This window comes from Lepeophtheirus salmonis, chromosome 5, assembly GCF_016086655.4.
Source record: "Lepeophtheirus salmonis chromosome 5, UVic_Lsal_1.4, whole genome shotgun sequence".
NCBI lineage: Eukaryota > Metazoa > Arthropoda > Copepoda > Siphonostomatoida > Caligidae > Lepeophtheirus > Lepeophtheirus salmonis.
In genome coordinates this window covers 7,681,890-7,707,928 of record NC_052135.2, presented here as the reverse complement: position 1 = coordinate 7,707,928, position 26,039 = coordinate 7,681,890, and the positions used below count along the sequence as shown (strand labels likewise).

At 32.0% G+C, this 26,039-nt stretch overlaps 1 protein-coding gene across 1 annotated transcript in view; it reads left to right on the top strand.

The window, feature by feature from the left end:
* Window positions 1-26,039, top strand: part of LOC121117763 (tetraspanin-9) — a 194,707-nt gene that overhangs the window by 49,751 nt on the left and 118,917 nt on the right. The window contains exon 2 of the mRNA XM_040712255.2: window positions 14,935-15,041. The gene's annotated coding sequence lies outside the window, so the exon portion shown is untranslated. The remainder of the gene's footprint in view (window positions 1-14,934; window positions 15,042-26,039) is intronic.

Below are 26,039 nucleotides of genomic sequence, written 5' to 3'. Positions count from 1 at the left end.
TTTAATTAGTCATTAAAATACTCATAATTGATCAGGATGATTTTGAACTTATAAAATTTGATTTTATAATATGTGTACTATAACAATGCACATTAATTATGAATCTGGCCATCATCAGTCTCAATGACAACCTCCAACCATTTCAGGAACCCTTTCTACACATTATCAACGTAGTCTTTTTTTATGATCCTCCACTGCTGCTTAACAGAGATCTTCAGGGAATCAATATTCGGGTAGTGGACTTTGTGGGCCTTTTTTTCAATTTGCCACTAATGTAGTATGGACCAGAGACCGTCCTGCTGAAATACGTACGTGGCCTTGTTGGAATTATTCATGGTCTTGGGGATTTAGGGGACCACATTTTCCGTTCCTGCTGCGGGTAACCGGTATCCAACAGGAAACCAAATTGGAGGCATTTTTTTCTCCAGTTGATGCCCCAACCCCCAACATCATCACAGAGGCCGAATGTTTGGTCATGGTGGAGGTCCTGATGTTGTTGTCAGCCATTAGAAAGTACACCACACATCATTTTCCTTGCTGTAGACAAGGGTCAAGAGTAAAAGTCTTTTTATTAGTGAAAGAAAATACCCTGTTGCTGTTGTACTTTAGATCATTCACGAGTTAATGACATCGCCGACGACAGAGTCATTTTTGATGTTCGGACAGAAGTGGCCTCTCAATTCTTCTGAGCGACCTTCTTCCAGTCTTTTGGATGACCTTGGTCACAGTAAACCGATGCACCTTCTTCTTCTTGGCGTACTCTGACATCTTCATCGTTGAGTTGACCTTAAATAGCTTAGGAACAAACAAATATGTTCAGATATTTGTCATAAAATAATATTAAGGGAATTATAATATTTTATGTTTCATCATGAAGTTTGAACAGAATGAGGGCAATTTTCTCCAGGAGAATCTTCCACGGGCAGTTTTCAGAGTACCCTATTAATTATATAATTTCTAGTATTATATGGTGTTAATATACTTTTGTTATTCTCTATGACGTCAAAATATATATATCTTGCCCCACAATGGTACGGTACATTGAATTGAAAATTCTAGCAAGCCCGATTACATGATGGTATAACTTTGTATTTTATAAGCTTTGAGCTGTAAGTAAAAAAATACGGAAATAAAAATAGATGGAACAACATTAGATTCATGAAGTACATGGCTCATGATTATTTCGGGGTTCCAAATCGGGAAATAGATTTGATACAACAGAGGCAGTTTTCACATGATGCTATCATTCTGGAAGTCAGCCATCTTGTAAGGGTCGTTCTACTCCCCACTTTATTAATTATGTTATGAATTAGTACAATTTGTCACTAGAACGACGAGGGTATCATTTTTGATACCCATTTGGGATTCAATCAAATATGGTGAGAAAAACTTCTTAATTATATTTCCTCAAAATTTCTTGAATTTTCCTAATTCATATTAAACACAGAAAACAAGATAAAAATTAAAATTAGTAATCGTTTCGTTGATATGGTGAACATTAACTAGAAAGATAATCATATGTCCAACCAGCTCAATAAAGTTCTTTTGGTTACTATTATGAAGTTTTAAACAAGCCTGTCGGTGAGAAATTTTGTTGGATACAATTATAAGTTTTGAAAGATGCTATATGGATATGTTGACAACTTATTTATATATTTAACATTTCAAGAAATTTTAGGATGCAATCAAGTGACTCAATTCCCACCTTCCAGGAAAAATAAATCAACAAGCTGATTAGGAGAGTCAATATATGTCGGCAAAGATAACACAATCTAGCACAAATAGGAATTAGAGGAAATTCTGTCCATTATAGACAGGAAAACATTTTGAAGGAAGTTCAAGGTCAATCATCATTTGCAAAATTTAACATCTTTACAGATACAAATATTTTCAAAAATAAATGGGAATCATTTTTGATATCTACCTTCATTTAAGGGGGTCGTTACAATCCATCGTTCTAGTGTTAATAACTATTTGCAGTACGCACAAGCTAAATTTTTACCCTACAAAAATATATGTAATCAGATTTTTTATGCATAACTTTGATCGGAATTTTGTGCAGATATATGAAGGACAAGAGGCAAAGTATAGTGGATCTTGCCCACGTCCAAGTGAGCGAAAAGAGAACTTTAGAGATTTTGGAGGCCCTGGATATATGACAATTATGCTGGGATCGCCTATTTGTAACAACAAGATGGTACCCCTAGACACAAGAGCAAGTATACCCAATAGTGGTCAGTGGAGAATTTCTAAGATTTCATGGCAGCATCAATGCAACTTCCATCTTCATAAGATTGGTCAGCATTGGAGTATGGAATTTTGGGCTTCGTAGAGGGCTAGTCCTCACAAGAATGTGGACGACTTTAAAGCTGTTGTGGAGAGTGAGTGTACCAAATTGTTATAGGACTATGGCGTCAATATCTGTAAGGCTTTCAGCCCTCGTGTGGAGGCTATGGTAGCTGCTGGAGGATCACATTTTGTATAGAAAATATAGTTTAAAATTTAGTTAATAAATTTTAAAAAGTCTCTGAGTTGTTAGACTTATTTTTGTCAAAATATATGCTTTTCTATGTTTTTTGGTTCACGCGTAACAATTTTGCTTATTCACACTCTATATGACGTTACTTTTGGTCTATGACACAATTTATGACGTTAGAAAAAAACACTTAATTACTAAAACCCATCCGCCAATGTTATGTAGATTCATAATCCATCAGAAGCTCTTTATTTTTAACTCACTTTTCACTACAAATTATAATACACTTATTTATGTATTTTCTCTTTATTTTTAATGAATTCTAGGATCTTACACAATTTCTGCTCCCATAATTTATTCTTCAAAAATATGTGTACAAGATTATGCATATAAGTATGAGTATGTATGCCTCTCTATGTATACTCATAATATAGTATACTATCTCTTCACTTCAGCTACTAACAGATCTTCTACGCATATCTTTTGTTCATCAACATCAATTGATTGATGATGGAGTGAAAAGAGTTAAAAAAATTCTATGAAAAGATTTCCCCCTCCATTGGTTTAATGATTCATTGAATGAGGAAAGAACGGTATATATACGTACGCCCTACATACATGCAGAAGTATCTTATATGTCTATTAGGCTGTCCCGTTTTTGGGTTAATATTTTTATCTCTCAGCTCCAAGTAGTTTTTTTGCTAAGGAGAATCCAAAAACTATTTTCGTCAAAATTTAAATCCTCATAGACCATTTTTAGCTTGGTCCAAGCAGTTTTACTTTGAAAAAATAGTTTTTTGGGTCAAAATGAGGCATTTTTAAACCTCTTAGTATTCGGGTTATCCGTTTAAAATGGAAAAGGTACAAGCATGGTTTGTGTTGTTTTTTCCTACATACGGAGATAATGACAACTATCCATGCAAAATCAACAGACTTGGCCTCCTAACTCTGTATTATAGACGTGCTATTCCATTCCACGGAATTTTAATTAAAAAGATAACCATATCTCCGTCATTAAACAAAAGATACTTCTTCCACAAAAGAAGCAACACAACCTATCTCCCAAAACCAAATATTATGGCCATTTTCAAGCATGGTTTTTATTATAGATCAGATAGATAGTCTTGGACTAATACTCCTCCATACTTTTGCGTCAAGGAAGGGAGACTGACCTGAAGCGATTTTTTTTTTTTTTTGTGTGACATAATTATCTATATTTATATTTTTTAATAGTTTGATTTTGTTTATTTCTTCTCTGCACTTTTACATTATTTAAAATTTTTTTTTTTTATCTTAAGAATAATACAAGTTGTTCGTTATTAGGCTTTTAGTATCGCCGCTGGTCAAAATATATATAAATAAAAATATTGTGCACCTTATTACTAACTTTAGCAATTGAAGGTATGTTCAATGATTTTCAGTTTCCCTGTTCGATAAAATCAGTTCAACTATGATTACATTTGGATATGTTATCTATATTAATAAAGCAAAGTTTGTTTAGAGCATTTCATTATGTGGCCATGATATACAACTTGAGTTTTCATTAAGATAGATACAATTTGACTGAATTAACTGAAACAACTGTTCTTTTGCAAAAAAAAAAAAAAACCTTGCAATTTTTTGGGAAAAAGTTTTTTATATGAAAGATTGATTTAACTTAAGAGCCATCTCACTAGTAAAAAATAAGATATAACTAAACGTTTTGAATTTTAAAGTTCAACAAAACATAATTTATTCATTCAAAAAATTAATACTAAAATAGATGTGTGTCTGAGCTCCTTTAATCATTAATGTAGCCGCCCTTAGCAGCAATGATCTTCCAGGCGTTTGTAGCAGAAGACATGGTACCCATGTTTGATCTAGTCCTTTGTCATGGCGTCCCAGTGATGGCTAACAGTGGCTTTAAAGGTATCGGTGTTCGAATGACAGACCCTGCAAGCCTTCCTCAACATGCACCCAAAAGGTGTAGTCTAGGGCGTTGGCATCAGGGCTGTAGGAGAACCAAAAGAGTAAAAATAGAGTTCAAAAAATGAACTCAAAAGATTTTAGAGAAAGGATTTCTTTCATTACTGATGTCAAAAGTGGTCTCTCCGCCTTGTAAAGACTCTTTACACGCACTTTTTTGATAGGTATCTGGACAGTCTTGTGTTAAAATCCAAGATCTCTTGCAGAGGCCCTCATAAACTTGAGCGGATTGGTCTGGGCTGTTTTCTTTAACTCCTCCGGGTCCATTTCGACCTTTTTGACAAAGCCCTTTTTCCTCTCCAACGTTTCGTACATGCAACAGATGTCCTGGTGACTCCCAACTGCTTAGAGTGCGCCAATTAAAATTCGCTGATCACGTTCAAGTGTCATTTTCTCGACTTGTACTTAAGCCTGAGAGCTCAGGCTTGGGTTTTTTGGTCTTTGTAAATAATAAATTATGCATTAATACATCGAAATATGAATTAATCACAATCCCTGAACCTTCATTAATTGTTCATTTAATTACCAAGTGTTCAGATTCCAATGGACCATTTGGTATTACATACATATATGCATTCTTTTCATTTATTTTTGATCTAAGAAATAACTATGAAGTCATATTAATGAATTAATGAAATTACACAAACGTTTTGCACGTAAAATATGTGCTCCATTTAAAAAAAGAAAATAAATACATTCCTTAAAATAGCAAATAATGATTGTCACTTTAGATAAAGCTCAGCAATGATCATTTGTAGATATAATTCAGTTAGATATCAATCTGTAGACTAAAGTACTTCCTGGTCCATCACGTCATTTTAATTATTTTTTCTCAAGGTTTTATTATGATTCTTTCATTATTTCGGAGAAAACATCTACGTATTGAGTAACTACGTGTAAGTGTACTCATGAGAAAAAAGAAGAGCAACACTAATTATTTGTTGAGGAGTTATTTTCCATGTTAATAAAGCAAACTTATATTATCCTTTGCATCCCTTGTAGATCCTTTGCATCTTTTAGTGAACAATTTTTGTTCTTGTTAGCAATCTGAACGATTTTTTTATATATCAAGCTGCTATCATTATTTTTTTATTCTTGAGGAAGGAACATTTAATTACTGAGTAACTGCGTTAAAAATGGAAAGTAACACTTAAGATTTCTTGGGGAGTTATCCTCTATGTTATACTATCAAAGTAAGGTTTGTCTGTTCGTCGACGCGAAATAACTCAGGGCAATGTCGTCTAGTACCACCAGTGTTTGATCAAACAAGGAAACTGCAAACCATTGAACAAATCTTATACCCATTCAAATATTAAAAATAAGATGCTCTGTACTTTTGTCTGATAAAGATAATACTAAAAAATATACAAAGTACAATTTTTGACTCATAGCATCATATTTGGAACGGTGGTACAAAAGCTCTAAAAATGACCCATTTAAAAAAAAAATACCCATTCCAAACAAAAATGGAATATAATGCTTCATTGTTAAAGTTGTTTTTTTGTTTGTCCCCAGGAGTAAATGTATTTGTACAGGGAGAGAAAATTATTAACCCGAAAACAGAACAGTCTAATAGTACAATGATCTAAGTCTTTAGACAGAAATTGCCTTTAACCAAGTAAGATTAATAATACTACTAAAAAAGCCATGGACAAAAGTAATAGACTTGAAATATATCTAGGTAGTAGGTATAGTTCTACCTATAAAGAAAAGAAAAGTAATATAACTTATAAGCCTTTGTGATTGATAGTCTTGGAACTTTTACAAATCGTATGTCGAAGTTTTCTTTACTTTTTTTTTCATAACTTTTAATATCGATTTTTTTTTACAATTTTCTCCCTTCTACTTTTATGTAGAATTGACCTTTCTAGAAAGAAAGATATTTTCTTATGTTCCAATGAGTAAGGAGATAATATATCCTGAGAGATCACTGTGTTTATTCCTTTGAAAAGTCTTTAAGTTTGATCTATTTACAATTTCAGTAACTTAAATAATAGTGAAATTCATTTAGGCACGATTACGTATTTGTTTCTTGGACATAGATTACTATTCTTCTTCTTTTGCTAAAGATAAATTGTACATTTCTGATATTTTTTGCAATAAAAAAAAACCGGGACCAAGATTTTTAGAGAAGAATTATTATCATCCCAATCAATAAAGGTTAACGCGTCCAAAGTTTACAAATAATGTATGCAAAAAAGACTCAAAAAGACTCGACAGAGATTAATGGACAACGCACTCGGGATAAATTATTCTCTTGAACTCAATGTGCGTTGGTTCGCGCCCCAGTCGTTCCTAGAAAATGAAACATACTTTATTTATATCGACTTCAAAGAAGATTCCAAGGTCAAATGAAGTAAATATAAAACTATAATGTTTACTTATACTTAATCAGTGCAACTCCATCTCAACAATTAAAGGAATATTAGAAAAAAAAATCAGTCATGATAGCAAAAATATAGTACACAGCAAGAATAAATAAAAAGTCAATACCTCAAGGGTTGGAGAAGATAATCAACGGTGGAGAGTTTTGATAAGAATGGAATACTGATTAAATATATATAATATGAAGAACTAATAACAAAATGATTATAATTATACGTAATGCAATAGTAAAGAGTTGAAATTTGCGTAATAAACTATTTTTTTATTTTGTTATAATTTTTTAGATAGTCGTCCTAGAATCATTTTTAATAATTAAAATATTAATTATTGTTAGACGAAATATACCAATATTAAATTATTATGTTATAAGTATTAATATTTAATTTAGAATATTTATTCTACGTAAATACAATTTAACCTTTAAAAAAAATTATCTTATGTAATGCTAGCAAAGGGTTACCTGTCGTTTCTGGGTGGAGGAGGGCTTCACATCGACAATGGTCAAAATTATTCAAAAAATAATTCTATATACAGAATTATTCTGATATAAAAATAATTACAGAATGTTGTGTTGTTGTTGAGAAAGATCCTCATCATTATAATATTATTGCTACGATAATAACGATGGAACTGGAAATTTACTATATTTTATACTAGATATAATAAATGCAGTTAGGTAATTCACATTCCATATACTTTTACTATTGGTCCCTGTAATTTTAGTTGTATTATGAATTAAGAAATATTTATTTATTGTGTTTTAAACTTCAAATGATATGCATCACAAAATTGTTCATTTTTTATTTGTGTCAAAAATTACCAAATTGAAATTCGAGAAGAAAATAGCAAAAACTGTTTTGCAATAATTTTGACATTAAAATTAATAGTATTTATTGACATTGTAAAGATAAATACAAGCCCACCTAATATTTTTTCCGTACTGAGTAAAAAAAAAGTTATGGAGAAAAATGCTCTCGAAAAAATAAACGATGAGAGCTGGTTCATTTGAGTAAATATTGCAAAAATTATTTATTAAATGTTATGGAAATTGAAAATACTTAAGATTGATGTTAGACACTAAAATTTTATTTAGAAAAATGCATAGTTTTGTGAATTTTTCTTCTTAAAAATTGAAAATTGACGTATGATTCAAAAAGAAAAGAAAAAAAGTATTATATTTGAAAAAAGATGAAAAAATATATTCAGAAAATGACAGATATTTTAGTTCAACATAATTTTTTATTTTGTAAATTTATATCCAAAGGAATCTCCGGACAAATTACTATAAACTTAATTTTATTTACAAATCCAATATTTCATTGTAAGTTCATTTTGTTGCACTTGAATTTTCCCAAATTTGTTTTTTTGCCCATAACTATTTTTGATTCTTGAATAAATTTAGAAAACTTAGTTATTTGTATAGTTGTTTTTTGAGACGCTAATCACTGTTTATATAATAACTCAACTTTCTATTTAACTTGCAAATAGTAGACTCCATTTTGATTTGTACAACAATTTCACTTCTAAGTGCATCATGGTGCTTCAAAAAAAGTATCTCTACACAAACAAAATTTATCGAATCAATTTTTAGTCACTTAAGCGGAAGCATATATTTAAAATTTAAATTATGCAAAAAAAAAAAAAAAAAAGCAACACAGACAAGAAGGGCATTTACAGTAATTTATATAATCCTTTTTCGTTCAAGTCATTCTATTAGTACATACATTTGGGTACATCATACCTCTTCATGTTCTTGAATTTTCTAACCTATTTTCTCAATTGTAAAAGTTAATAATTGAAACATTTATGCAAAAACTCGACGAAATTAGAGGTTTTCTTGCGTTGCCATTGAGTGCTTTTATATATATATACAGGGTTGATTTTATCTAGTGATAAACATTTTATATTTTATATTTTTCAAGAGTAAAATTTAAACGATAATTTTTTGAGGACATTTTGTGTGCAAAATTATCTAAAATTAGTGCTTTGAACAACTTTTATTCAATATGTGATCCCTTAACTCTAATAACTGTCTCAATATGAGATTGAAATCTCTTGTAGGCCGTGACTATATATTTAGACACGATCTTGTTCAACTCCTTCTTGATGGAAGCCTCTAGAGACTGGACACTCTGGTGGGGAGTAACACACACAATCTCCTCCAGACACGCCTAGATAGAGTAATCGTTGAAGTTCGTTGTAAATATAAGCTAAAATGGGAGTGCAGACTTTGGCTATACTGGCCACAATACCCAAGACCATGGTGGCGGTAAATAAGTCCGTGGCACGAGAAACACTGGTACAGTTGCATCGGAGCTCCTTCAATATGACCATAGATAAAGAGATTATAAGGGAAAGATGTGTCATATATACCTATCTAGAATATTTTTTTCTTATCTCTAATTCTGATTTGTCCAAAATTATGTACATATATACCTATGCTTTTTCATCTCGCAGTTTATTTTTATATCACGTCTTTTGACTAAGATTAATAAAATACAATTTTAAAGAAGTCAACATTTCAGTAAGGGTTATGTATTTTTCTTTAGAATAAACCAAACACATAAACTATAAATCAAAACCATAGTTTATTGTATCTTAATCATAATTATTCTCTAAAAAATTTAAAAGTCATTCTAAAACAAAAGTACATAACCCCAATCATCTACGAAGGGTATTTATATTCTTTATTTTTTGATCGAGGTTACGTGAATCATGAACATAATTCATATACATAGTTTTTGTTTACTGTTTACTTCAACTATCCTGTCTCCTCTTTCATTTTTAGTCTCTTTAGCCAAAGGGCCCTGCCACGTGATAGAAGCTTCAAAATTTCCCTCCTTCGACGCTTCATTTTACTCTTTCTCGTTTGTTTTGTTTTTAAATGAGTCGAAAATTTACATAAGGAAACTTGAGTCACATAAACTACTTTCCCCGAGTCTGAAGACAAACGAGGAATACATCAAGCTAACTCAAAAGTCAGGGATGGAGAAGGCCACATGGAGGCAGGCCATACGTCAGCCAAATTGTAGCAGCAGAAGTTTTGATTCTCCTTAGCTTTAATTAACTTCTTGATTTGTAGGCAGTCCGGGTAGAGATGACAACAGTCTCTGCAGCCTTCTCCGTAATGACACAGATCACAAGGAGGAGATTGCACACACATTACCTTATGAGTTGTTGCTTCAACATACTTACAGTTAGAGACAATTATTAAGAACAAAAATTGTTTATTCTTGGTTCAGCTATTGTTTGGTGTCGTATTATAAAGCCTCATAATTTATAAGAAAATCCATCAAATATATATTTAAATCATGGGTTATTTGTTGCACCCTAAGGTTTAAATAAAATGTTCATATTTATTCTGATTTGCATAGCTTTTTAAAACAAAAGAACATCTAGACTACATACATTTTGGTATATCCTTTTATGCATTATTATTAGGGGGGAGAACCCCCTTTCTTTTCATTTTTTTATTTATTCAAGTTATTGAATGAATTTCTGGTTGAAGGGATTTAAATGTGTGTGTGCGTTTTTTTTTTTTTTTTTGGTGAATAGGGTTCTACATATATGCATACATATGTATAATAAAAATACATCTATACATGTTAGAAAAATCAGTATTTCATTGAGTTGGAAAGAGCTCCTGCATTAGCCTTAGTGATACTTCTACAAACTACATAAATATTGGAATTATAGTAGAATGATAAAATTAAATTTAAATTTTGTCAATTAAAGTGAAATGCCATTTTTATTTTAAAGTATAGAGCAGTTTCCCTGACCTCATAAATTGCATCAGTATTAAAGGGAACGTCATCTTGGGAGCTCAAAGCTGATATTGGAGCATAATAAAAATAGTATGTATTAAAAAAATCCCTAAAAATGGCTAATTTTTGGGGGTTTTTTTTATCGAAAAGTAGGATAGTTTCAGAAAAATATGTTATTCTTTCCATTATAATAGTTAAATTTGATCTACAACACGGAAATAAGTTTGTAAAACGATGTAATAAACTAGTTTACAGGGTGTCCACGATAAATTGGAACTACTTTAAACTTCATTCAGATCCATAATGTGGATAGTCGGGGTTAAATCATACTAATATAAAAGGTTGTGCGAACAATACACTATAACTTCCACCACAATTGTTTTGACAAGAAACAATAGTCCTCATGGAACAAGCAAGAACAGACGCCATCCTCGAATTGGCTCGCGCAGGACACAAGCCCTCTGCTATCTACAAGCTTCTTAACTACCCCAAGACCACGATGTACCGGGTCTTCAATGCCTGGGAGGTTGAGGGGAAGGTCTGCCGCAAGGCCCACAACATGAGAAGTGACCGAATCCGCACTCCCCGCTTCCTTGAAGGCCTTCGGAAGTCCATAAAGGCTTCGCCGGGGACTTCTTTGTCCAGGTTGGCCAAGAACCGTGGAGTAAGCAAGCAGCTCGTCTCCAAGGCTGTGAATGAGAACCTCGGGTACAGGTCATACCGAATGGCCAAACAACACATCCTGACGGTATCCATGAAGGCCACCAGACTCACCAATGGTAAGCTTCTCCTCAATGACCTGAAGAGCCATGGAGGAAGAATCATCTTCTTCTCCGACGAGAAGAACTGGACTGTCGACAGAAGCTACAACGTCCAGAATGACAGGTGGCTTGCCAAGGAGAGAGAAGAGGTCCCTGCGGTCTTCGCCACAAAGTTCCCGGCCTCCGTGATGACCCTGGGTGTCATCTGCAGCACGGGTGAGGTGATGTCTCCTTTCTTCTTCAATCCCAAGGAAAGGGTTAACGCGATAAGGTACGGTCAAGTCATGGAGGAATTTGTCATCCCCTGGTTGAAGGATACGGCCGCTGGGAGGGAGTTCATATTCCAACAAGACTCAGCGCCCGCACACATCGCCATGAGGACCACTCTTCAACTCCCACGACATCACTTTCTGGGATTGCAACATCTGGCCCTCCAACTCACCCGACCTCAATCTGTGTGATTACTACTGGTAGGGGAAGTTGGAGAGGGAGGTGTGCAAGGTCAGCCACAAGAGCATCGCGCCTCTTAAGGGCTCCATTACGAGGGAGTGGAATGCTGTCGATTCCGTGGAAGTCATCAGGGCATGCAAATCCTTTAGGGGCAGGATGAAGAAGATGGTAGCTGCTCAGGGAGGACATGTTGAATAAACTTATTGTTTAATATCATGTTTAACTTTTTCATATTAACAAATACACTCCAAATTCCATTTTTATCAAGCAGGTTGAATTTTAAGATAGTTCCAATTTATCGTGGACACCCTGTATATATTTTAGGGTCAGATATTTCATAAAACTAGGAATTAGAGGGATAAACTTGTGATAGGCAGTAAGTCCTTTTGTTTGTTGGTCCCATTTTGACATACAATTTTACTCATTTCCTTGATATTAAGGGGAAAAAAACCCTGTTTTCATACTTATCAAACTTAATTGTTTGGGGCATCAACAATGATGACGTCACGTAAAAATGCTCCATACTCGTATTTTATATGATGTACTTTCCGGGGTTTTCTAACTACATATGTAGATATTATTTTTGATAAGTTATTGATAAAGTAATATATTCTCAGGAGAGTCAGTATATTAAAAAACATATCCTAACCCTGACGATTTGAAGTGTAGCAGCATAGCTGTCATGTCGTTTGATTAGATCAGCTGCAAGCAGCCTTCAGAGGAAGGAAATATACACAAATCCCATCCTTTACATAGCAATGATATAAGAAGGAATTATTCGGATGTTGATCTTCAACTCTACTCTAAGTCCAACAAGGATTTACACTTCTAGCTCCCCAAGAAATATTCCACGTAGCTGTTCTTCATTTATGATCCCAACAATAGTTATCATTGTATACTTAGGTGTTCTCTCCTCAAGAATGAACAAATAATGATAACAGCCTTGCAAGATAAAAAAACCTGTTCAAAATACAATTACACGCAAGTAGTTGCTTTAATTTTGCATCTATACTTGTGCCAAGTGTAATTACTTTGAACACTGATTTAATGTAATTGAAATTATTATTTCATCTTGCTCAGCATGGAACATACCCTTATTTTTTGATGAATAACAGTCCCATCCTTTTTCTTATAATGCCAATATATCCTAAACCTTTCGATCAGAACATTGATTATGAGAAAAGAAGCATAATAATCAACCACTTACAACACAATATTTATATTAATATTTGTTTGTCAGCAGTCGATGTTTCTTCTTCATTTCATCTAATCAGTATTGTTTTATTGATTGGTTGGATTCAAATTATTTCTTATTAAGCTGTAAAAATTATCAAATATTATTGAATAATAGTTCCATATTTGTGGGAATATGCAAACTAGGAACTGATTTTGGGTGTTTTTTCTATTTCTTTTTGGAGGAAAGGTTCTGAGATACGTTATGTCTAATGATCTGTCCAATGTTATTTATATTAATTAAATAAGGTTTGTCTGTATAAATATATGTATGGATATATGAGAACGATTCACCAGATGTACTGTGTATGGTAAAGTGTTCAATGATATATATTATCAACATATTTTGATCTAAGAAGTAACAATGTATTAATGAAATATCGTAGGGTTATGCATTTAGCATCCAGTGTGTATACAGGGTGTACTCTATATAATGTTCATTGATGTCAGTTATATTAATATTTGTATATAAAGAATAAGAAAATAGTCTTATTAATACGTGTGCTTCTTGCTATCATTTATTATTATCTTTCTTTTTTATTATTCAATCCTGGCTATGAGTGAAGAATACCCATAAAAATAGCTAGGACTGAGATATCCATCCTCAGGACTGTTGAATGTTAAAAAGGATCGGAACCGATAAAAAAACAGACTGGAAGGAGTAGGGGGTGAGACTGATTATGCAATCAGTTTTAGAATTGATCCAATAATAGTCCTTATTGGTCTTTTGTGGAAACTACGCGAGCTGAAATTACTTAGTAACTATTAACCACATCATTTGAGTCGCTGAAGTTATTCTTGCCGATAAACAAACGAACAAATAAGTTATGATGACGTTTACTCCTTTTCCAAAAGGACTGGAATACAATTTCTTGCTGATCCCTGGCCGTATATATATGTAAATATAAACTGACCATCTTAATATTTATATAAATAAATATTGGGTATCATATAGAAATACAAATGTCTAGCTGTGCTTTTAATAAAATATTACTAGGAAATATTATAACGCAGTATCGAATAAAATACTATCTAGGATTTTAATATTATGAGATATATGTAAATTTATTTTGAAAATTGTAGAGGAATAGTCTTGAAGACCTTAAGAAATAAATAGTACTTTGGTGTGATTGACTTATTTGGGTAATTACCAGATGATTTGGGGTTCTGTTTCTTTTTGGGGGAAAGGGTGCGTGATACAATAAAAGAAGCGGTGTGGGAGAGAAGTTTGACCAAGAAATCAGTCCTAGGACCGATCCAACACTACTTGTAGATTATTTGAATCAACAGTACGAACTGATTTGCCTATTTTTTAAAAATCTTTTTACTTCTTCTCTCATAGGAATATACCTTCATACATATGAAAGGGCGTAGGTATGGTCCAGAGGCAATAAAAAAAACTTCCAATCATGATTCTTTCACACATGATTTAAAAACTTCTGACAAGAAAAAAAAAAGGAAAAAAGAAAAATGATATATTGCTGTTTTCTTCTTCGACTTCCCCTTTTCCCCCTCTTCTCATCTTTTTTTATATATCTTCTCCTAAGATAAGCTATAAAAAGTTTGTGTGTTTCTTTTTTTGGTTTTTTTTTGTAAAAATATATATAAATATATTTATATTAAATGTAGTTGAAAGAAAATAATTTCTTTGGACTTTGAATTATAAATAATGTATATATTATTGTAATTATTACTCCGATTCAAATAAAATCATGTTCTTTGACAATATTTGAATGTAATTAAATATACTTCATGTATTAAATTGAGTAGAAGGAATGGAATATTAACGATATGAAAATATTGAATTAACTTGCTAATTAAAACTAAATAAAAATGAACATTATGACCATTTTTTAATTAAAATACTTTTCTAACTTATATCCCCCTTTTTCTCTTGTAGATTAAATTATGCAATTCCTTTGTGCATGTGGTAAAATATATTTATAATATATCACTAGTTTGGAGTGGAAAACACCTTATAACTTATGCATCATTGAATGATAACAGGTAAGCAATCTATTTATTGACTATAATGCAGTTGCAAAAACGTGGAAATACACATTGGTTAGTGTTGTTCGATAAATCCATATTACAGGGTGGAACCTTAATTTAACAACCAACACGATTTTTCGAATTTCTCCCAAAAAAAAATCATCCGATTTTTATAAATAAAAAAAAACCAATGCCTAATGAAAGGCCAATAAATAAAAATTATTAGTGTTCAATAAAATCGCCTTTGGCATGAATTTACTTCCTGACTCTCCAGACCAAAGACTTGTCCAGGCTTATGATGTTTACAATCTGAACATTGTCTCACCCGATGGGGATCGCAACATGGAGACTATGCCTTTTCCACAGTTGTGGAATAAATACTTAGCTTTTAATTGATGCCAAATACTACAGGTTATGTCCTACCTGCGTAAGTACAGTTTTTTCAGGCGCTCCAAGTTCGCTGTTAAACAATTGATGTACGCTAGTAGTAAGAGGGCAATGGAACATTCAAAAAGTTACACAAGTACACCTACAGCATAAAATAATTGACCGGCCGTTAATGTAGCCCATGAAATTTACGAATCTCCATCCTCCTTCCACGTAAAAAGAAAAAATAACGTGATAATCAATAATCTTTGGCATAATTGTGACTTCCCCGTTGGAGGATCCGCCTCCGAAGGATGATCATTTATCCCGCCTCAGAGTGAATACCATCAACTGCAGTCGTTAGAGATTTAGATCATCAAACCGAGGATGAACCTTTGGAAGGAACATGTTGGTCTTTTATTCGGCTAAAAATCGGAAAATAATACGGCTCCATTGCGGAGTCAGATAATATTCTCTATGATGATATGTCAGAAATTGCCATCAACAAACTGGGTCTTCCACTATACAATATTTCCAAATTAAGTGTATAGATAGGGCGACCAGGGAGGGCCATCGTAAGTTTCCTGAACTTTATAGATTCAATTTCTCAATCAAATTACATCAAGTTACCATTAAAATATCAACAAACTTAAACCAAGGAAGGTTCTCTCTTGACATAATTGGGATGAAAGTAAGTTTATATTTTGGTGATATCAAATCAAATATTTCCGGATCTTAGCCATAAGATGCCTTGGAAATACCTTCTATGAGAAAATACAAAACCATCAAGAGTTGCTTTATACATAAAATCAAATAATCGGGCTTAGCTCTTTCTATAATTAAGGGAAAATGTGATAGTGATAGAAAAAAAATTAAAGCTCAATTCTAAAATTTGTAAAGGAGAGCTATTATTTAATATTCAATGCATTAATTGTGATGTCACAAACAACATGATAATACATGATTTTTCAATTGTTCTTAGGTTATTTTACTAAGAAAATTGGTGAGAATTAATACAAATGCTCTAATATTGTCACAGCTTTGGTTCTTATTGGACTATCTTAAGTATAAAGGAAATAATAAAAAAAAACTACAGATTAATGATATAGCTTATTTGTCTACATTTGTTATTCTATGTATTTATGTTTAATTTATTTCATTTTTGTAGCTGCTTTTTGTTTTATGAGTTTCTACATATCTGGTAGAGTATTTAAGGTCTGTATGGGAAAGATAACTTTATACTAAAATGTGTATATAGGTTGAAAAAACAGACATACAATTCATCTGATTTAATTATATTTTATATATATATTGTATAGTTGAAATAAATTCGTTTTAAAAAAGAGTAAGTTCTGAGCCGGGAGTTAACTAACTGATGGAATAATACTTATTTTAGGTTAATAAAGGCTGAATAGTATTTATATGGAATAGGATCAGCCTAATATAATACATAATAGAGAATAATTTTGTAGCATACTGAGCTACAGAGCTCAAATGAGTGTCATTATGTAGTTTTAATAAATATGTTTTATATAGCAAGAACCCCAAGGTCAAATTATGTCATATAGCAAGAAACAAAAAGGTCAAAAAGGTCAAAGTGACACAAAAGGTCAAACACGCAATATGGACCATCACTTTTAAACAAAATTGAGATATAGAGCTGAAAGAATGATGAAATAATGCTGACTCAGCATGCTGACATCATCACTACAACAAAAGAATATTAACATCCTTAATAAAAGGAAATTGTTATAATATATGTAAGCTTAGAATTAAATTCCTATTGTTGGAAACTAATTATGGATTTTTTTGCACTTTGTGGTACAAAATTCATAAATAACACATATTAAAGTATGAATGCAACAGTTATTAAATTTCATTAAATTTAATTTTGACCATTTTTGACTTTAACATAGAAAGTAAATGGTATTTCATTTAGGAAAAATGACCATAGACGGAGTTTTGCAAATAACATATCAGTTTTTACTTGGATGTTAATAAATGATAAAAGTTATATGGCACGTTATAATGTTTAAATGTCTGGCATTTTATTACCCTTAAAAAAATAATAAATGAGTAATTATAATGGATCAAAATTAAATGATATAGTAATATAGCTATTAACTACTTCATTGACTAGTCATATAAATTGTTACTTTTACAATTTGTATACAATATAGGTATATGGATGTAACAAATTTGTTTTCGAATTTTGAAAAGTAGTTTTTTCAATTCAAAAGTAATCGATAAAGTCAAAATTAAAGCTATAAATGATTTCATATGCTTGTTTAGTGTAATGTTTTACAGAGTAAGATCCCAACCGAAATCCGAATTTCCCTCTACCATCAGTGTAAGCTCATCTGCATAAAGATCAATCAAATGCTTTTTACTGCCTATGGAAACACCAAGACCTCCATATTTCAACATAAGTGTTCAACTTAATTATTCTATTGCAGCCAAAAACAGTAACGTAGATATAGGACATCCTTGTCAATAGCTTTTTCCGTAAGACTATATGGTTACTCTGTAATCCATCAATCATTATAGTTGAAAGGAATATATATAGGAGTAATATCAATCATTGGGTTTCACTACCCAAAGGCGGCCTTCCAAAAATGATAAAGCACAAAAACGAAGTTGTCTGACACTCCCTCAACAATAGACAAACACAACACAAAGATAAATTCAAACACCATTGCTTATGTCCTTGAAAAAACAATTTCAAATCACAGACAAAAATAATACACGTGTTTTCTCTTCAGAAAAGACTTCATTTCATTTTTTATTTAAGTAGTAGCCTTTTTCTAAAAAAAAATGTCACCTTGACACAAAAAGTGTCCTGAATTTTTGTTTTTGTTTATAAAAAATGGTAAAAAACAAATTCCATATTTAATGACCATTTAAAAAATAAAAGGTCCTACACTTAACAGATTTATCTTTGTTCTAACTTCCACTCATGGTAAAGCTGATCTGGAGTAGAATATATATTGTGTTTGGAGTTTACCAGAATTAATTAAACGGAGACTTCATTTCCTTTCCATAATTGTGCTTTTTGTAGGTCAAATGGTTGTAAGATGTAAGATTTCTCTAAATAAATGAGATTTGTATCATTTGTGCCATCCTTATGAGGAAAAAAAACTTCCTCATGTATTTAATTTGTGACTTATAAAAGCACTTCTTATATAAGGTTTACATAAATATCGCTTATTAATTACCAATTTTTAATAGAATTTATTCCCTTCACTATTTACCCTGTTTCATTTCCGAGAAGAATAAATTAATGGAAATGATAACAGGATAGAAAATAATCATTTTCATGAAGTTTATGTTAATCTTGAACAATTTTTTAGACAACACACAAATATACACAAACAGGGCTTTTATTTTCAAGTATGTCCCTACATTGAAATACATATATTAAATTGAGGAAAAAATAATTTCGTATTTCCTGCCTTTATTTAACTAAGTATATCTTGTTCAATATTGTCCATATTGAATTCTACGATATGGTATTATAAAGGTGTGAGTGTATAATACAAACTCTTTTGAGAAAGTATTACGCTTGGCCGGGTCAGTCGTGAATTATCGTGCGTCAAGTACGGAGGTCTGAAAGGAAGAAATTCGACATAATTTACATTTTTACTTCCTGTAAGGGAAAAATACGTCGGAAACAACCAAGATAATTTTCGATGTATACAGGGTCGACATACTTTCGGCTTGTGATGCAAAACAGTGGTTTGAGCAATTTTATCTGCTCAATTTTGTCCTTTACTGTGAACAACTCGATCGTTTGAAGCTGCCAGCATTGGTGAATAGGAGACAAAAAGACATCATCAAGACAACTCCAGGCAGTACACATCTTTGATGACGCGCCAGAAGCTCTGTGAGTTCGGATGGGAAGTTTTTATCCATATACCCTACAGTCCTGACTTGGCACCAAGTGACTACTACCTTTTCATGTCTATGGCCAACGCGCTTGGGGGTACAAATTTGGCTTCAACAGAGCCATGTGAAAATTGTTTGTCCGAGTATGTTTTTTTCCTATAGGGACAAGGGCTCCGACGAAAAGGGAATCATTAAAGTGGATTCTGGCTGGCAACTAGTTATCCAATGGAAAGAGCATATTTGGCTGAAATTGGATGATTTTAACACTTCTTATTAAGTAATCAAATAAAGCAAAAATACGAAATTACTTTTCTCCCAACCTATATAGCTTGAATATACACAACAAAGAATAAACTGACAACCTTAAAATGGTACTTTGAAAAAGAAATAGAGTGAAGGAGAATGAACGAAATTGTTTTATTTAATATATATAAATGTATGTATATTTACATATTTCATATATCTTCCGTCCGTCTTATTCACTCTACTTTTATTTTGAGCAGGGGAAATGGAGTTTATTCAAATATTTGCTCATCATTTTGACTCATTTCCTTTTCCACTTACTCAATCCTACATAACCAACTTGATGTACATCTTACAATATACAAGCTTACTTATATTTTGTAGGATGGATCAGCCATAACGTCATTGTACATACTCTAGATAATTTAAAGCAAGATAAAATGAATATTGTACAGCAGGGGCGTTGCTAGATCAATTCATTTGGGGGGGGCTTTGCCTCAAAAATTATTGACACAGTAATGCAATTAGTTTATTGTATATGTTTTTCTACAAGTACCATTTTGTACTAGTTTCAGCTTATATGAGCAACTTGTACAAGTTCCAATCAGAAAATGAGTAATGAGTGTAATACATTTAAATGAAGATTTTACTTTATTTCGGATGAGGATCATCCAATAATTGAATATTTTATGAATGATCCTTGTCTATCAATGGTACAATTTCTGTATATTTTGATACAAATTACTCAAAAAAAGTATTCTCTGGTACATAGTAAAGATAAAATGCCCACATTTGTATTTCATTTATATAAATAATGAACATCTAAATTTAATAGGTCAAAATCAAATGATTAATGTATTAATGTATATTTCATCATTAGAATGGAGAATTATGTAATTGAATAATGCATTGTAAGACGATGAAATTGAAACTTGTAGAATTTATGAACCCGTATGAACCAAAAGTCGGCGCCAATGATTTCAAGCAGCACAAAAGTAATGTACTTTTAAAATTGCCCAACTCTCATGAAGAATAATAAATTGTATGAATGTAAAAGTTGTTTTTTTTTGTGACCCTTAGAGTCTACTTAGCTTAATAAAAAACAATTTGTGAAATTATAGAGGAGGTAAGAAAAAAATCACTGCGGCATTGACGCTGGAGACAAGATCTAGGACATTGCTGAATATTTATCTGTATCCACAAGTCTGGTGTACAAAGTCAATAAGAATTACAATGTCACAAAGAACTATTCTGATCGTCCTCAGAATGGGAGGCCACATTCAGTACGCATAGATGCCAACATCAATGCAATAAACGGCCAAAATTGAAGTTGCTCTCCATAGCAACATCCATCAGATTGCTAAGGCATTGAACATTGACAAAAATCGAGAACCTGTACTTGTATTTTTTTCAAAAAAGGTTGGGGGGGGTTGAATGGGTTTTTTTTGCAAAAAACATCTATCAGAACTTCTTCTATCAATCAAGAACGTTATCATTCCCGCCTTTATTATTCAATAATGTGGGATTTTGAAACAAGAACAAGCTCGTTATTTTTCCTCCTCCAAGAAATGTTCGAACCAACGATATCATTGGCCATGTCTAGATGAGATTCTGCTGTTTGGAAAAAATTTCAAAAATCCACAGCTCAAGAACTGACAGCCCAACAATGCGAGAAAATACTTGACAGATGCAAGAAAATTATAAACAAACTAAAACAAGGATTAAATATTTATTGTTGATGATTTGTTAAACTCAAGAAACACCAGATATATTGCCTCGAGACCTTGAGATCTGGAGGCATCAATTCATTGTGAAAACAAAACACTCCACTCAGCTTCTGCCAACACGTTTGATGTTGTGGGTTCTGACGGAAATACGTTTCCATTATTCTGGAAAAAGGGGACTGTTAATATGCCGCAGTACAAGAACTTGCTGGCCCAAAAGGTATTTCCTACTCTTAACATAATCTATGGTATCGGTAACTAAGGTTAGACTCAATGGCATACAGAAGTACATCATAGACAAATTAGGATCCAAGGGAGTATGCTCCAAAGTGGTTACACCACCTAGTTCACCGAACTTGCCACAGTGAAATACATGTGTGACATTTTTAGGTATTGTATTATGGCTTACATTGCTGCCAAGGAATAAATTTTGAGAAAAATTCCAAAAAGAATAATTGGAAAAATTAAATTCATGATTTACTTCAATACATATTTTTGTATGAATATTTGAATTTTTGAAATGGTCTTTTTATACAGCCTTTAGGAAAATTGTACATTTATTAAAGAGCATTATTTAACAAAAAATGGGGGAAACCCCACTTAATATAGCCTTCTTTTTTTTTTGACAACATTTTTAACGCTCCGTTAGGTAACTTGATAAAAAAGGAATCCCAAAAATGAAACATATTTAACCGGAAGGGGCACTTGGTGGAGTACAAGCTTTAACCTAAAATCAAATGGACCTTTGCATCTCATTTTTTACAAAGTTAAGGTTGACTATGGATTTGTTATGTTTTGTGCTACCTCAAACTTTGACTTATCAAAATTTAATGGCCTCTTACTGTGACCATATGTAATCTTGGTATCAAGTTTGATCAAAATGGAACTTTTGCCGTAATCCTGGGGACTAACAAATAAACTTATATCACTCTTAAATATGCATATTGTGTATACTAAATAAGTAAGTAAGAAGCATCGACTTTTGCTGGAACTGCAACAACTAATAACGAAAGCTTTAAAATTTATGCTCTAAATTTTTTGGACTACCCTGTATTTATAAAAAGAAAACCAAAGCATATTATTTCATGAAAGGAAAAAAAAGGGAATTCACAGGGGAACAGGGGAAAAGCTACTTTGAATATATTGATACTTTGATTTCTAAATAAAAATAAATTTATTTCAACTGTTGAGCTTCCTTCCGTTTTAGACTTATTAGATCCTCTTTTATGATGTGGATTCTTTCATAACACAAATCAATACATACTCTGTTCTACTTAATATTTTAAATTTCCTAGATTATATATATAGATTAGGATTTAAAATCCGAAAAAATAAGGCTTAAAGTCGTACTTACAAGTTTCCCCACCCATCAGACTTCTTCAAAGCCCTGGTAACAGTTGATTAGGATAACTTCATACATTCAATATTCCCCTTGAAATTGCGCCCGAGAAAGAGGCTTACAATAATGGCTGCACTACGTTTGTACTCTGAAGACATCTCATACAGTTACATCAGCTAAGGGTTTTGAGCACACTTTCATAAACATAGATCTCAGGGTTGCCAAGATATTGAGGTATAAAAACTTAAAATCCCGACCCTGTGTATATTCTGTGTACATGTTACTAATTTTAGAAGTTGCAACCAAAGAATGAGATGCAATATTTCGAAGGATTTATGATCCTAATGATAGGAAAGTAGAATGCAATGATTGAAAATATATGGTCAATTCATCAAGAGTGTAATTTATGACGGATTGGACATATGTAATCCTCAGATCCACGGTTCTATCACTCCTAGATATGTGTATAACGAATTAGTATTTTTAATGGATAAAAATGAAATATATAATTGAATCAGTGTATATTTAGTAAATAAAATGACTCGTGTTAGGATTAAATAAGACGTTATGAGATGAAAAAATTATAAATTGTACAAATTATAACTTGTAAAAAATTCTAAGATCCAACTAACATTTTTGCCAAATCAGATGTTTGTATGACATACATGGTAAAAAGCTGTTTATTTTTCAAAAAAACATAAAAAATAAATTTTGTTGACGCAGCACAAAAACATATTAAGAGGCAAACTGAAAAAAACAAAAATTTTTGTTTTACTTTCTGGAGGTAACCATAGATTAAAATTTTAATTTTCCATGCTTCAGAAGCGATAATATGCTAACTTCAACGTGCTATGAATCTATTAGTACACAACCCTGCTACTCTATCTGTCATGCTGTGTTGCATTCATCAATAGAAATTATGACTATTTGACAATAACTATTATTTAAAATCCATATTAATAGTTTTTAACAACTATAGTTTTAAGAATATTTTACTTCAATAATTACATGTACTACATAGTATATAGTCACTTTTTTAGTAAACTGTATCATCTCTTAGGTTAATAAAATAGTTGTATATCCCTGAAAAGTAAACATTATTATACAATACAAACCAGATTGCACAGTATAGCACTTAGTTAAAGATATTTAGCCATCTAAAATGTAGTATCTGTTAAGTATATTTTATACATTTGGTATTTACAACAGGTATTAAAAATTTACAAAACTAAGAATCTAGTGACTAGATTATGCAAATGATGAGTCAACATTTGAATCTCCTAGTTTTAATATGGGCAAGGATATATGTAGTAAAACACATATAAAAGTTAAACCATCGAAGGTCATGGCTTTTGTCCAGATGGTATGTTTTCTTGCTGTTCCAAAAATATAGTAAGTATATTAGTATTAATATCACCTAAGATTAAGGAGCATAATAAGATTTCCTATGAATTTATAAAAGATAAAGGAGCTTCAAATGTTGTAAAACAATCATAATAATCATTAGTATAAATAACTAAAATTTAGATTAATATCAACAATTACTCCATGATCCTGATTTTTTTTTATTAATTAAAAGATGCCTGAGAACTAGATTAAATATAAAAAACACTGCACTATAGATTCATAATAATAAAACCTAGTACTGTACAGTAGGGACTCAAAATTTTATGACTTTATCTCCGTTATTTTTAACTACAAGTTTTCATTACGCAACTAAACGATAGTTGGTACCAAAATAAACAAATTTTTGTTTTTATTCAATGTCGGAGCAACAGCAACAAAAAAAAAGCTGGTTACAGAGCCGAGAAGGATGTAGAGACCTCTAACATCCCAACCCGGACTGGCTACAACATCAAAAAGTCCATTAGAGCCACATACATCCAAGAATAAAACCAAAACTTATCCAACAACAATATGGCATAAATATGGCCTGCCTCCATGTGACCTTCATCTAGATCTGATCTGAAGGTCCTGTATTTTGCAGTTTGGGGTGTATTGGCGAATAATGTCCGCCACACCTTTGATCCAAATTTAGATTCGCTTGCTATCATGACAGTGCGGTACGTCATGAACACGTCCTTCATCGTCAAGAGCTTCCAATTTATTCGCCAGCGTGTCTAAACTGTTATTACTTGTGATGGAGGTCATATTGAATAAAAAATATACCTATATATAAAATATATTAAAATCTGAAAACTTGGAATTTTAAACTTTAACAAAAAATAATATAATAATACACAATTTAACTTCAACAAAATTATTAGCTTCCAGGCTGAGGCAGAAGACCTGGTACCCTCTATAGATGTAGTCCTCTCTCATGGCATCCTGTTTTTGGATGATGGACAGACATCTGGCATCTGGGCTGTAGGAAGCACAAAATTGTCAAAAAGAGTTTAAAAGAACTCAAAATTTATTTAAAATAGTCTTACAACGGAGAAGATGGGTTTCTTTCGTATAATGTTGTTAAAAGTAGTCTCTCCACCCTCACAAGGTTCTTTCCACCCACTTTTTGATAGCTTTCTGGAGACGCTCAACAGCTTCTAGTGCACGAATGGAAACTTGTCGATTACATTCAAGTGTCATGTTCTCGACTTGTACACGAGCCAGTGAGGTCAGGTTTGTTTTGTAACTCATTCATCTATCGAAATAGGAATTAATTTCAATCACTCAATCTTCAGTAATTATTTAATTAGTTAGTGTTCAGACTTTAATGGACCCTCGGGTAGTATTTAAACATAACACTCAATGGTGATGAGTTGTCTTTTCTTAATTTGATAAAAATCTCGTTGTTTTTTTTGTAAATTAATCATACTACTGCAAGTTTTGGGTCCCCATTCTGTACTAGAATTATGTATCTAAATGTTGAATCTGAAGGATTTATTTGGTAGTTGACTTATGTAGTTATTGGTTTATTGATTAACATTGCAAATGTCAATGATAATGAATATACATAATATGTGGATACTCATCAAATATTAAAGATAAACAAACAAAATAAAAATACTTGCAACAGACTCACTTTATGCAATGTTGTTCAAAAAGGATATTTTGGTTTCGGATAGCAAAAGAATAACTAAGTAGTCAAAACAATACATGATGCAACAATATTGTAGATACTCTAAATGAGTGGCTCTTGAACAATCATTACTTATAGCAAAATAATAATATCAATACCCATGCTTAATGCAAATACCTATGTCCATTTTACACTTGCATATGCTTTGACAAGGATTGATCTTTAAAAAGAAGTCATTTATATGCATAGAAGCATATGAAAATATGTCAACAATGCAATATGATAGATAACTAATATGCATCAAGAGTTACATAAATAGACTGTTACACTGAATCGTAAATGAAACTTTGGAAAATTTTCATTGACTTACTAAATATTTTACCATTTTTTCCCCGTATAATCAACTAATAGAGCAATAAAAACAAACAGTTCTTCAA